At 37.7% G+C, this 14,610-nt stretch overlaps 1 protein-coding gene across 9 annotated transcripts in view; it reads left to right on the top strand.

Moving 5' to 3' along the window:
* The window catches only part of NFIB (nuclear factor I B), a 255,890-nt gene that overhangs the window by 124,710 nt on the left and 116,570 nt on the right, over positions 1–14,610 (top strand). The gene's annotated exons all lie outside the window — the stretch shown is intronic.

Genomic DNA, 14,610 nt, shown 5'->3' with positions numbered 1-14,610 from the left:
CGTCATCATTACACTTCTTGTTGTGTCTTAATGCTTAATGAATGTTAAGCTGAAAATGAATCCATGTGAACAGGGGAATAAAGTTCAACCAATGAGGCCGCAGCCCAATGAAAGTCTTCTCATTTTTATAGTTTATACTGTCAAGCAAAGTCCAGAAATTATCATTTTCTTAGAGAGTATTTCTCTATTTCACATCCTTGCAAAATTAGCTAGACTTCTTTTAAATCCTATTTTTACTTTATTAAAGTATTCCTTAAATATACAGTTTGGTAAGAAATTGGATATTTTGTCAACAAGATGTAAAATGACAGGCATCATTTTCTTTTAAGCCCCCTTTCTTTCTTTCATTTCTTTACCGGTGTCACGGGAGGGAGAGGGGCTGTGCTCCTCTCAGGCAGACAACAGAGCTTTGCTGTCTTGTCTTGGTAAGTTGGTTTCCACCTTGCTGTCTGTCTTCGTTAGTTGGTTTTAGTTCTGCTTAGGTTAGTTGTAGCAAAAGTCCTCTTCTTCTGGGAGTTGACTGGTCCAGTAAAGTAAATGAGTGGTTTCAGTTCACGTCTTGGGTAGAGAGACCCCACAGTTAGCACTCTGGTTCCTGCAGTATTATTCCCAACTGACATGCTAAGGCTGAAGATTTCCATCCTGGTCAGGTGTAGCACATTATAAAGGAACTTAGAGGATGTCACGCTAAGAGATTTACTCTTTCCATGAGGGAGAGAGAAAGAACATACACATGCTGGATTGAGGGGACACAGCCCCCTTCCAGTATTAAAAAATTGTTTCCTTATAAACCATTTCAGTGTTATTCTGTTCCATTATATCTGCTGTGACATTTGTAAGTGGATGGAGATTTTCTGTTTATTGGCTTCCAATCAGATCTTAAGATACATTGTTTGAAAGTGGAGATTAGTTCTTCTTGCTCTATCAGCCCATTGGTAGGAGGGTACCTCTTTACACCTATTTCTGGGCCAATTATTAATACCTCTGTCATAATTTCAGTTATCTGCTTGTAGTCAGTTCAATTTCATTTGTTTTATCTTGGCTCTGAGTTATAGATTCCTGTGTGATGATTCTTAAATCACAGAATCCGCATATAGAGTATATTGGAAAAATTGGCGATAATTTTTTCTTTTTTTGGATTGCAACTTAACAATGAAAGTTTAACTACAAAATATGATCTATGTAGTAAAAAAAAAAGAAAAATTTATTTACAGGGCAACAGTGGAGAAACAGACATAGAGAAAAGACTTATGGACATGGGAGAGGGGAGGAGAGAATGAAATGTATGGAGAGAGTAACATGGAAACTTACATTACCATATGTAAAATAAATAGCCAATGGGAATTTGCCGTATGGCTCAGGAAACTCAAGCAGGGGCTCTGTATCAACCTAGACGGGTGGGATTGGGAGGGAGGTGGGAGGGAATTTCAAAAGGGAGGGGATATATATATATATACCTATGGCTGATTCATGTTGAGGTTTGATAGAAAACAGCAAAATTCTGTAAAGCAGTTATCCTTCAAGAAAAAATAAATTTTAAAAAACTGTTTAACATTTAGATTCATTTATATTTGGCATTAGGCTTCCTGCCCCTCATCCATGTTTCCAGAGAATTTCAAGGACTGTTTCTAGCTTCTGGTCTCAACATTATTCTTGTAGTTTTCAATGTCTGTGCACTGTGTCAACTGTCATGTTATGGAGGTCGTCTTTTGGCTTATTCATTGTACTAGAATTTTCTCATTTGAAATAAAGGGAAGGGATAGGAAAATGAAAAAGTAGAATTTATTATCCAGCTTATTTCATGCTCATTTTATGCCTATTTAGACTATAACTCATTTTCTTTTTTTCAATAAAATTTATTGAATTAAATTTACAAATTTCACCTCAAATGACAATGATTGACTAAATAGATTTCAGGCTCCGGTTTAGAAAAATGTAATAAACAATGATTTTCAGTTGATGAACTCTCCATATGATGTTTGGTGGTCGCTATCACAAACCAGGACAATAATGTTTAAGAAACAGGAAAAATAAATGAGCACCTACTGTATAGCACAGGTAACTCTGCTCACTGCTCTGTGGTGACCTAAATGGAAAGGAAATCCAAAAAACAGGGGTATATGGATTCGTATAGCTGACTCACTTTGCTGTACAGCAGGAACTAACGTAACATTGTAAAGCAAGTATATTCCAATTAATTAAACAAAAGAATTCATTAAAACAAGAGAAGCATGAAAGTAAAACTTTGGTGGGGAGGAGTGGGAGAGTTCCAGATGACTGAGAGGAAATAGAAGGGCATGGCATTACAGTGCAGTTCTGGCAGCTGAGTGTACCTCCCAGGTACCAGTGTCATCCTGTCAATAGTTTCATCAGAAGTCGGCAACATGGATTGTAAGTCGGCAACAACATTAATGTGGATGAACGCTTTATGTTTTCCATAATAATGTCCCTCTAGTGGGGTGTTACGGAGAAGGCAATGGCACCCCACTCCAGTACTCTTGCCTGGAAAATCCCATGGGCAGAGGAGCCTGGTAGGGTCTATGGGGTCGCTAAGAGTTGGACACGACTGAAAGACTTCACTTTCACTTTTCATGTTCATGTATTGGAGAAAGAAGTGGCAACCCACTCCAGTGTTCTTGCCTGGAGAATCCCAGGGACGGGGGAGCCTGGTGGGCTGCCATCTGTGGGGTCGCACAGAGTCGGACACGACTGAAGCAACTTAGCAACAGCAGCAGCAGCAGCAGCAGTGGGGTGTTATGTAGTATATCAAGCACATTCATACTGTTTGCCTTTATGATTGCAAAGTTTTGATATTTTGATATTGTGAGAAGTATGCATATACTTCCCTGTGCATACAAACATAGCCAACTTTGTTTTCTCCTATTTGCGGAGTGTTCCGGTAAAGCCTCATAGATTATGCAGTCCTGGCTGAAGAAAATACTTGTGCATGTTCTCATTTTATGACTGATGTGAAAATGCTGGATGTCAAGTGAGGGAGAAAGTAATGTTGAAATTATTTCTCTTTTTAAGTGTGAGAGTGAAAGTGTTAGTTGCTCAGTTATGTTCAACTCCTTGCAACCCCATGAACTGTAGCCCATCACGCTCCTCTGCCCATGGAATTCTCCAGGCAAGAATACTAGAGTGGGTTGCCATTTCTTTCTCCAGGGGATCTTCCCAACAAAGGGATTGGACTTTGGTCTCCTGCATTGCAAGTGGATTCTTTACCTTCTGAGCCACTATTCAAGTATATATTTCTTGTGTTGATATATGTCAGTCTGTAGGTAAGACAGCTTTTTCATTATCTCCACGTGATACTCTTTGTTATTCAGATAATTGATAAGCAAGTCAGAGTTGTTTGTGTCATGAGACAGAAATAAATATACAATGTTCTATAAAAATAATCAGGCTCATAAACTGATCTAGTAGTCAAGGAACAGTCATGTTTATAGGAAAGTCACATACACAAGGAAAAACCCAGTTATCATGTTATGTGTTAAAAGTTAGATAGAAAGACTAACTCTGAGATGGTAAGAGGAAGACTAACTCTGAGATCGTATACCTGGATGGGACCTGGATTGGTGGGTGGGAATATCAGATCTCCTGGAAGAGATGGATTTAGAGCTTGGCGTTGAAAGTCTAATTAGTTAATCTTTTTTAATGTTGATTATCTTTATGTGTTAATATCGTGCATTATAAAAGACTGGAGTATAGCATTTCATACTGAATGGTGACGGTACTTTGTCACTTTTTAAAATGAGAATCCTAACAAATACCTGAAATGTATTAATATTCTAAATGATATTATATTTAATCCAATACTGATGACTCCATTACCTGACATCTATTTTAAAGTAATGAATATGTCAAAAAACACAGTCAGGATCCAGAATAATACGGCTCCTACCAGAGTCTACTAGAAAGAATAAGATAGGGGAGACCAGTTATAATGATGTTAGAAGAGGTGAAAAGCCAGATGGCAGAGGCAACCCAGACATTAGCATCTGTAGGAACCCACTATTGCAACTAAGACTGGAGGGATAAAGGGAAGGTGTGGTATTGCCTTGGAGGCCACAGAGAGAGCAACCCACACTGTGAAAGCTAGAAAACAAGTGAGACAGCCATTGCTTGGAGTTACTTGTTAAAACAGACAGAAGGAAAGAGATACCTCCCCTTCTTTCTTCCCATTCTGCATTTCCCAGCTCCCACCAGTGCCTCTAACTTGAAGCCAGTTGCTGACAGAGCTGGGAAATGTAATTTGCAGGAACAGAGGGAGGGTTGTCTCCAAGGACACATTACCGTTACATGGCAATTCTGATTTTGGAGGTGGGCTTGGGGGATAGAATTGAGGTGAGTTCAAAGCATTGATCTTGTGAGAGGGATTAAGTTTGCAGGATATTATCCAAAGCCTTATCATACTAGGTTTTCTTACTGGCGTTAACTAAATTTTTTTTTAATCCTACTGGAAAATTTAGCTTGTATCTTTTCATCATAGTGTTACTGTTAGATGCTTTTGAAAATTCTCTACGAATGATCTTGTTGGTTAATTTTCAAATGTTAACATACTGTAAATGTCAGGAAGTATTTGATCTTTTCTAATTAGAGCCAGTCTTTAAAACCCAAAACAACAGGTGACAGGCTCAGTTGTTCCGATGCCAGTTAGTAGCTCTCACAAAAAAATTATAGGCACCTTCTCCCTTTCCATCTTTTGGAGATTTTAAGAATGGACTAGGAAAAGTTCAACTCCTCCTGGAATCAAGCAGTGTCTACAGCTTGAAGATAATGATGTGGTTTCTTGGTTCTTTTGTGATTTTTGCTTCTTGGAGGTTTGGGTCTGTGGCAGAGTTTGTAATTTGTTTCTTGATTGGATGGCAATGTCAGGTTTGAAATGGCAGTGTAATAATCAATTTGGAAAATTGAACATTAGCCCTGTGCTATGTGCAATGAAAGTAATCTTTGTTAGCATGGGAGATGAGGCTGCAGTGAAAACTTGACGTTGGTCTGTGTTAAAATTTTGTCGCATCTGGAAGGCATTTGATGTATAAAATTACATAGGTTTGATACCATGTAGGCCTAAGACATATGGATGGGACATTATGCAGAAACTTGTTCTTTTCCATATTCTTTAGGTTAGAGATTTTTGAATCATAAGGAGTCCATTTGAATCTCCATTGAAGATAAACTGAGTAAAATGACAAAATGGAAGGAATTTTGAGCACATGGTCAACAGCTCTGTGTCCTTATACTCCTGATTCCCTTCTTTAAATTGATTAAGCACGTGGGCATGGTCATCATTTTTTCTCATTTTCTAAGTAACCATAGGAATGAATATTGGATTCCATGGTAGGCTGCTGTAATAGGCTTTTTATTATTCTTGGTTAAATTTACCTGCATTTTTAGCTTTCCTCTTAAAAAGATCATTTGAAGTAATATTGCCCCATAAAATTATAACAAATCATATTTCTGTTGGGTTATAAACTTTTCAGAGTTCTTTCAAACATATTATTCCACTTATTAGAATAGTTCTGACCTTGTCTTGAAAAAAAGAATTAAAATCATATTCATTGGGTATTTTTTGGCTTTTATTTTATCAAAAAAATTTACTTTCCTCTCATGCACAGTTTTCATTTGGAGGAAGTACTCCTCATCTGTTTCCTCATTTTATCCTTTAAGAAAAATGTTAGTTCACATGATGGTATTATTCAAGCAGTTTTATTCCTGGTAAATTAACTTTTGTCTGAAAAGAAGGGGACGTAAGTTCTTTGAACTACTTATCAAGGAACTGTTAGGACATTTAATACCATTATCTGCCACATCAGCAAGCTTCCTGTTTCATCAAGTGACTTCTCTGGTTTTTCTTCCTCCAATATTATGATACAGTTATTTTATAAACAAAAGTAGTATGAATGTCTGATGGACAAATCTGCTGTACCTTGGTAGAATGTATATCCTCTTTGTCTTACTCTGTTTCTCTGCTAATGATTATGCACTTTTGATTAAACATAAGTTTATTTTTTTACGAATACATCATCATAGACTTAGCCATGATTTAATAATAAAGCAAGGCTGACTTGTTGATGACATACAACTAGTAGGGTATGTTAAAAAAAACCCAGTAATTTCTTTTCTCTAAACTCGTGTAATGATTTAAATATAAACATTTTAATAATTGGGCAAATTATATATTTTACCTTCAACAATGGAGAAATCTGTCGAAGTGAAACATTTCTTCTTAAGAACATATGCCAGTGGTAAAATGAGCACGGGAAGAAGTAAGAATATGACTCTTTGGTCACTGACCGCATCATTTGCTTGTATTTGTGGGGAGTTTGCACTTCCCTGGTGGCTCAGAGGTTAAAGTGTCTGCCTGGAATGCAGGAGACCAGGGTTCGATACCTGGGTCAGGAAGATCTCCTGGAGAAGGAAATGGCAACCCACTCCAGTACTCTTGCCTGGAGAATCCCATGGTAGGCTACAGTCCATGGGGTCGCAAAGAGTCAGACACGACTGAGCGACTTCACTTTTTTCACTTTTCACTTGTAGACACTAAAACATACACTATATGTAGATAATAACCAAACAAGTAAAAATTATGATTGATGACTGCCAATTATAGTTTGAAAAAGATGAAAAGTATTTTAAGAGCTATCAGCCATCAAGGTCCGGTTCATTGTAAAGAGTGGTCCTTTTTTCATCACATATTGATTGGACGTCTACTGTATGCCAGGCAGTGAGTAAGGCTAATATGGATCTTGACCCCATGAATGTTATACTCCAGCAGGAGACCTGAACACTAACACAGAACTTTACCTGTGTTGTTAGGGTTTCCAAGGTGAAGTATAGAGTGAAAACAGAGGACAGCTAGCTAGGTGCTATTTTGGGGTGGGAGGGGTGAGTGTGGGAAATTAAACCTTAAAGTATATTTTAAAAAAATGCATTTCTGCACAAATATTTATGCATGTTTTCACTGTGACTAAAGCTAAAAGCTCTTACCTTTTTTAAATTCAGTTTTAAGTGATTGGGTAAGATGCAAAGTGATTCAGGCATGAAGTGGTTTGCTTAGGGTCAAAGCACAGGTATTGGTGGTTACTGAGTAGAACCCAGGAGTCTGACTCTCCAAACAGTTGTGAGAAAACATGTCCTGTTCTCTGAGAAGAAAGATTGCCAGCAAAATATTAGAAAGTCTTATGTCTGGTTTTAATCTAGATAAACAATACTGTATTAAGTTTGAGAGAAATATAAGAAATGATATAGGGCTTCCCAGGTGGCTCAGTAGTAAAGAATCCCCCTGCCAGTGCAGGAGACGCAGGAGAGGGGGATTTGATCCCTGGGTTGGGAAGATCCCCCGGAGGAAGAAATGGCCACCCAATACAGAATTCTTGTCTGGGAAATCCTACAGACAGAGGAGCCTGGCGGGCTACAGTCCATGAGGTCGCAGAGTCAGACACGACTTAGCAACTCAACAATAACAACAACAAGAAATGATATAGCAGGGACGGGCCATATGTACCCGGAGTGTGCTATGCGTAGGACTTAGAATAGCGCATAAAGACCCCAGGAAAAAATAAAGCATATAATGAATTACTGTGCCAGGCAGAGTAACCAGTGCTGTTCAGGACACTGATGGTAAGAGTGTTTGTTTTTTGCCCTGGTTTCCTTTTAAGAGAACATTTCAGACCAATAGGATCACAAATGTTGCATTTGGTTTATGTTGAAATTTTGCATTGATTTTTCAATTTGCCTCCACAATTATGCTCTTGAGTCTGATGACATTCTGGTTTTCATTTTCAGATTCATATTTCACCAGCATTCTCTTTGCACTACATACCTTGCTATAAAATGCAGGTTTCGTGGTTTCCAAGGGGAAAAAAAAAGTATATTACATAGTATAGCTGAAATCCACAATGTTTCCCAGATGGGAAAGACAGAACATTCATCTCATCTTTTCCTCCTGGATCTGGTGGGGTTTTGGAAAGGGCTTCATTGTTTTCATGTGGCAGAGTGCATTGGCAAATTGTTTTCTAAAGTACGCAGTGGCGTGTTCTTCTAATATTATGAGATATGGGCAGCATTTATGAAAGATTATAAATCTTACAACTCTCCTCAGAAACTTAAAATACAGCTGGAAATGTTTTGCTTCCAACAAACATGCAATCTTCATAAAATTGGAAAAGAAATGTTTTGAATAAATAATGTTTTGGTTTATTTCTCTCTAGTGTGAGATCTATTTTTTTTAGTCAAAACCATGCCATAAAACTCCTCCTTCTTCTACACTAACACTCTTGCCTCTGTATGTATATTTTGCTGGTGCATCTTTTTTTTTTTTTTTCAGTTTTAAAGTATGCCAGATTGCTTTTCCTTGTTTTTAAAGATAGAAAACTGGATTTCTCCCAGGGACTCTTTCCCTAACTAGGATGGTTTAAAACCGAAACAAGGATTGAGTCAGTTAATTAATTTAAATGAGATTACAAATCAAAAACATATTACACAATCTTGATTTAATTACCGCATTTTATTTACTTAATTGAAAACACACTGTAGAAAGTTAGCAGTCTTGACAATGACCAGTATAGTATCTTTACATTCTATAAACTAAAGTCTTTGCAATCAAGAAGTTTAGATGATCCTGGTTGTGACCTTTGGTTCACTCAATCCCTGGATCAGTAGAGAGTCACTGAACTTAATCTTAGGCCAGAAAGGTCAGATACAATTATCCCTGCTTTCATTTGGGAGAGTTTGGTGCTAGTTAATGAAGCAGTGCAAACTTCTGGTCTGACATGTTGGCAGGTTTCATACTTCTTGGGCAGGGTTGTCCCACTGCATTGGTGAAGAGTCTCCTGGCATGAATAGATACCCTCTCAAATGGGGAGGTGATTTTTTTTACCCCCTTGAATTTCAGTGCCCTATATTTCCTGGCTAATCACTTGTGAACAAATTTTGGTCGTGAGCTCAAACAGATCCTCTAATCCTCCTGTTAAGCAGAAAGAGAAAGTAGCTCTGTAAAAGAAAGTTTAATAATAGAACTAGTGGAATGTGTAGGATAAGAAATAGAGGGGATAGTACCTATCTACTCTCTTGTTGTATATTTTTCTTTGGTTAAATAAGTTACTTTATCTGTAAGGAGCCTCAGCATAACAATTTTTTTTTAATAGCAACCTTTTTTAAAATCTCTGTGTTTTGCTATGTTGAAGATACATTTTAAAATCCATGTTAACCAATACAAAATGAGATCTGAAGGTATGGGTCTTCAGATGGAAAATAATATAGATTAAAATGCATGATTGAAAATATGTAAAAAGCCTTGTATTCCAAGTATTATTTTGAATCTGCCAAAAGTATTGGGAGAGATTTCATTTCTCTGTCTGCTCAGTACTGAGTTTAGGGGAATGGATACAGACAGCAAAAATATGTCGATGGCTCCATTAACAAAGTGACAGAGTTAACGACCACTTCCCGTGGATGGCTGGTTACCCGAGTTTTGCAGGGAACTTGATGCCGTATCATGGAATGTCCTATTGAGAATGGACAGACTGAAGCACAGAGGGAGAGTATGAGCGTTTTGCCGCGTGTTTCCATGCTTATGAGAGATAAGGAAGCACTTAGTTTTCCCAGGTTCTTTATGGTATTCTAATAACCATTTAAGAGCAGAAAAAGGAAATATTGCCAAACTCTAGTTTTGTGCCATCCCAGTTGATGAAAGAGCCCTCCATGAAAACTGAAGCTATATAGATTTTTTACTGTGCTGCTGAAAAAAATACAGCAGAATACGTTCTTAGAATTTTGATTACACAAGCTAACAACAAATGCCAGGGAAATTAGTGCTCATAGAAAGTAAACTCCTGAGAAGGAGGCAGGACAGTTTACACAGGGATAGGGAGGTGTGTAGGAGAAGCAAAGTTTTCTCCTCTCTCCTTGTAAAAGATGGATGTCTTTTGTCTTACTTTGTGTTTTCTTGTTATAAAGTGCACGGATTTGTATCCCTTCCTTCAGGTTTTTGTTTGTTTCTTACACTGGCTTTTCTCTTTCTTAAGCTCTTCCTGGCATACTATATATGTAATTTATAAAAATGTTCTATTTTAGTATGTTGGTAGTTAATAATGTTTTGGAGAAAAAGAAGGGGACTATTCTAAGCCTTTAGAAAACTCTTGTGGTATTCTTTAGGTGACAATGGGCTGTTTCTTTACCTGCTTAAAGCAGAGGAATATGACAAAGGGGCCCTTTATCACATGATGACTAATTTTAGTTCTAGCAGGAGGCTATCTGTAGGTTAACAGGTTACAGTGTGGATTTCATTTACTCTTCTGATATCCCTTGATATAAAAGCTATATTGTTAGCCAGTCACAGAATTTTAGAGCCAGAAGGGACCTGACAGGGTACCTTGTTCAACTGCTTCTTTGCACCAGAATAATTATATATAAAATTAATGCCTCTCAAATGTGGTTTTCTGTTGATACTCAAGTCATGGTGTCAGAGAGTAAAATGAATTCCTAAAATAAGCGTCACCTTGGGTTAGAAAGACAGCCTGTATAGAAAGATCATCAAAAGCTTCTTGGCTTCCTTCTTGCTTCCTGGAACCCCCCCACAAACATCTCCTTTTTGTAGGAGAAAGCCAAATATGAATTTCTGTCTCAAAATACTTCCTCTTATCTACTCCCTTCCATTTCCAAATATTTCTTCAAAAATTAAAGGGAGAACTAAGACTTACAATAGGCTGGGAGACCCACCCCTTTTCTTGTTACAAAAGGTTTGCCTGCTTGATTCTTCTCTTTTTTTATTGTGAATAATTTCTAAAGACATTATTCTAAATTGAAGTATAATTGATTTACAACTTTTCAGGTATACAGCAAAGTGACTCAGTTATACATATACATATTCTTTCTGAGATTCTTTTCCACTGTAGATTATTATAATATGTTGAATATAGTTCTCTGTGCTATATAGTAGGTCCTTGTTGGTTCTGTATTTAATATATAGAAATGTGTATTTGTTAATTCCAACTCCTAATTTATCTCTCCCCTACTCTTTCTCCCTTTGGTAATCATAAGTTTGTTTTCTGTGTCTGTGAGTCTATTTCTGTTTTGTAAATAATTTCATTTTCAGCATTTATTTTTAGATGTTTCTGCATTGAGGAAGCAGGCCTAGTTTTTCTTTTATTCTAGTCTTTCTTCTTTGTGCACCTCTGTAGTTTATAGACAAATTGTTTTCTGTTCATTTGACAAACACATCTGTGAGACAGTCTAGCAAAGATTAGGGCCATGAAGCTAAGCAGGCAGTAGCCCTGCCTTCATATAGTTCAGAATCTGAAAGGAATGACCTCAACATGGAGGAATTCAGGGGGGAAAAAGACAGACAGCATGTGCAAAGACTCAGGGGCATCAAATGGAGGTGTGGCACACGTGGAACTGAGAGGCTAATGTGTGACCCAGGTGTCAGTAGGGGCCAGATCAGAGTGCCTTGAATGGCATCCTAAAGTTTTTGAAGTTTTTCTCTCTTATGTATTGCGAATACATGTATGAATTTTAGCAGAGAAGAAGCTTAAGCAGTTTTACGTTTTAAAGAGATTACCTTGGTAGTAAAGAGGAATATGTATTAGGAAGATGTGAGATCTGTTCATTTTTCAAGACCCTGTTCCTGAGGTCCCCTCCCTCTGATATATTTTATAACATGTCCTTACCTATCCGTCATCAGTTCAGTTCAGTTCAGTCACTCAGTTGTGTCCGACTCTTTGTGACCCCATGAATTGCAGCACTCCAGGCCTCCTTGTCCATCACCAACTCCTGGAGTTCACTCAGACTCACATCCATTGCGTCAATGATGCCATCCAGCCATCTCATCCTCGGTCGTCCCCTTCTCCTCCTGCACCCAATCCCTCCCAGCATCAGAGTCTTTTCCAATGAGTCAACTCTTCGCATGAGGTGGCCAAAGTACTGGAGTTTCAGCTTTAGCATCATTCCTTCCAAAGAAATCCCAGCGTTGATCTCCTTCAGAACGGACTGGTTGGATCTCCTTGCAGTCCAAGGGACTCTCAAGAGTCTTCTCCAACACTACAGTTCAAATGCATCAATTCTTCAGCGCTCAGCCTTCTTCACAATCCAATTCTCACATCCATACATGACCACTGGAAAAACCATAGCCTTGACTAGACGGACCTTAGTTGCCAAAGTAATGTCTCTGCTTTTGAATATGCTATCCAGTCATAACTTTTCTTCCAAGGAGTAAGCGTCTTTTAATTTCATGGCTGCAAATAGGAAGAACCAATTATTTCCTCTTGATATACACTCACTTACAGCTCCTATCCTGGAGGACATGGCAACCCACTCTAGTGTTCTTGCCTGGAAAATCCCCATGGACATACAAGCCTGGCGGGCTACAAAGAGTCAGACACGACTGAGCAGCTGAGCACAGCACAGCACATAGCTCTTTATCATAGTGTGCATTAAAAAAAAATTGTGCATTTCTGTCTTAGCAACCTCTGAACTTCTAGAATGTGTAGAGTGTATAATCTTCTTTTTGAAACAATATTTTAAGGGTCAATAATGAAAATTAAATGGAAATTTAATACATATTATGGAGAACTCATTATGTTCCAAACATTAGTAACTGGAATACAGAAGGTACTCCATAAACCTTATTGATTCTCATTTAATTGATGCTTACGTGAATGACCTTCAAAAATATCTTTCACAGTTGAGATGATCCAAGCACATCAGATAACTGAGTTCATCCCCTTCCACCGCTGCCCACTGCCCGCCTACCCCAAGAAAGTTAGTACTCAGTAACAAACGTTTAACAGGTTATTATTTATTTATCTTGTATATTTAACAAACATTTTATTGGACTTCCACCAGATTATCAGTAGAACACTAGAATTTCCTTTGTTTAGCAATGAGAATCCAAGCTAAATATATTTAAAGCTGGCTTCTTTCTAAAGCATCAGTTAGTCTATGGACATCAGTGAGAGTAATAATTATTTACAATTTCAGTTAGAAAAAATGTGTAGGAATTTTAAGGATTTTTAAATTTCTGAAGAAGGTTGTAAATATATTGGTAAATGATGGGGGAGGAGGGAGATTAGGAGAATGTAAAGTTCCCAGAAATCTTTAATTGAGTGAAATGTCATTTGGCTTTGCCTGATTATGAGATTGCTTCATAACCACTCAAGAGGCAGGGTGTCTTAATGGGTGGCCCATGTAGAGAACTCATGTTTTAATAGTTGCCATGTAACTCTGGACAAGTCATTTAGATCACTTAAGTATCCCAGGATTTGCCACAAAATTGAGTCATTAGAGAAACTTGGTTACTTCTTAGGTGAGGCTTAAATAGTAGAAGAACATGAAAGATTGGCTGCTTTTTAAAAAGGAGTGGATACAAGGATTGAAGGAAGGTTAGTAAGTGTCATGTGTAGATGAGAAAGTTTCTTAGTCCTGAAATCTTTAATTTGGGGGAAGAGAAATTGATTGTTTAAAAAGCACTAATTTAGAAATGGCTTAACTGTTCTTTTTCCTAGAAGAAATGCATTGTGTTTAATTCACACTTTTAAGACAGAAAGATTGAGTAGTATAAGTTTTATATGTAATACAAAATATATTTCAGTCCTACATTCTGTCAAGTCAGAAAGAGACAAAGAAGTGTAAAAGATATAGATTGAGATCAAGGAAGAGAAAACAAAATGTGAAAGGAATGATGGGACTGGTTTGGGTCTGCTGCCTTCAAGAGCCATTTCCCTCTCTTTTTCTTCATGGCATCAGTATCTCAAGACTCAGGGTGCTGGTCAGTTCACAGTTCCCATTCTGACTGCCCTCCTTCTTCAAAGACTTCGGTCTTCCAGAAGGTAATTTTCACTCCTGACTTTTGAGCACGACAGCTCCCTGAGAGCCTCGAAATGGCAGCAGTGCCTTCCTCCCTTCTGGGGAGAGTGGGACCAACGTATTTACAGAGGAATTCAAGAGGCACACACTTGCCCATCTTCAGTTAATTCAACACAGACAATGTTAGATGCTTACACTGGGATGGACAGATTTAGTCATATCCCTTTTCTCCCTTTCTTCCTGAAAGTCCATTAAAAAATATTAGTCATTTTTTGAATGTGTCCTTTTTATGTTTAATAATATCTTTTACATAATTAATTGTATAAGAGGTGTCTGACCAGTACTTAATGCTTATATAATAAAATCTTAGCAGTGATTCTGTAAATTAGGTAGTAATATAGTTAAAGATGAAGACCCTATGAGTTAAGTAATAAGATCACACTGCTACTGAGCGACAGAGCTGGGATTCACTATAATACGTGATGTGTGGGTACACACACATTTGCACACACAACTTGAACAAATGTTGGAAGCAGTTAAAGAAAACCTTTGGGTATAGAGTAATTTGACCTAGGTGGTGGATTGGAAGGGTTTTAGATGTGGTCTGAGTAATTCTTTCTCTGAAGTTAACCACAATAACAGTTCATTTTTGGTTTCTCTGCCAACTGCAACTCCCTGGTTACTTCCTTTTCCAGCAGTTGGAATTAAGTGACCACCGATATGAGGTGACATAAGAGTTAAGAATAGATTAGAGTTAGAATTTACTGTTGGAGAAGTAAGTGTTCTCCTGCTTTGAGGGGGCCT

This window comes from Ovis canadensis, chromosome 2 (genome assembly GCF_042477335.2).
Source record: "Ovis canadensis isolate MfBH-ARS-UI-01 breed Bighorn chromosome 2, ARS-UI_OviCan_v2, whole genome shotgun sequence".
NCBI classification, from domain to species: Eukaryota; Metazoa; Chordata; class Mammalia; order Artiodactyla; family Bovidae; genus Ovis; species Ovis canadensis.
Note: the sequence above shows the minus strand (reverse complement) of the source record. Positions and strands in the feature narration are given on the sequence as shown.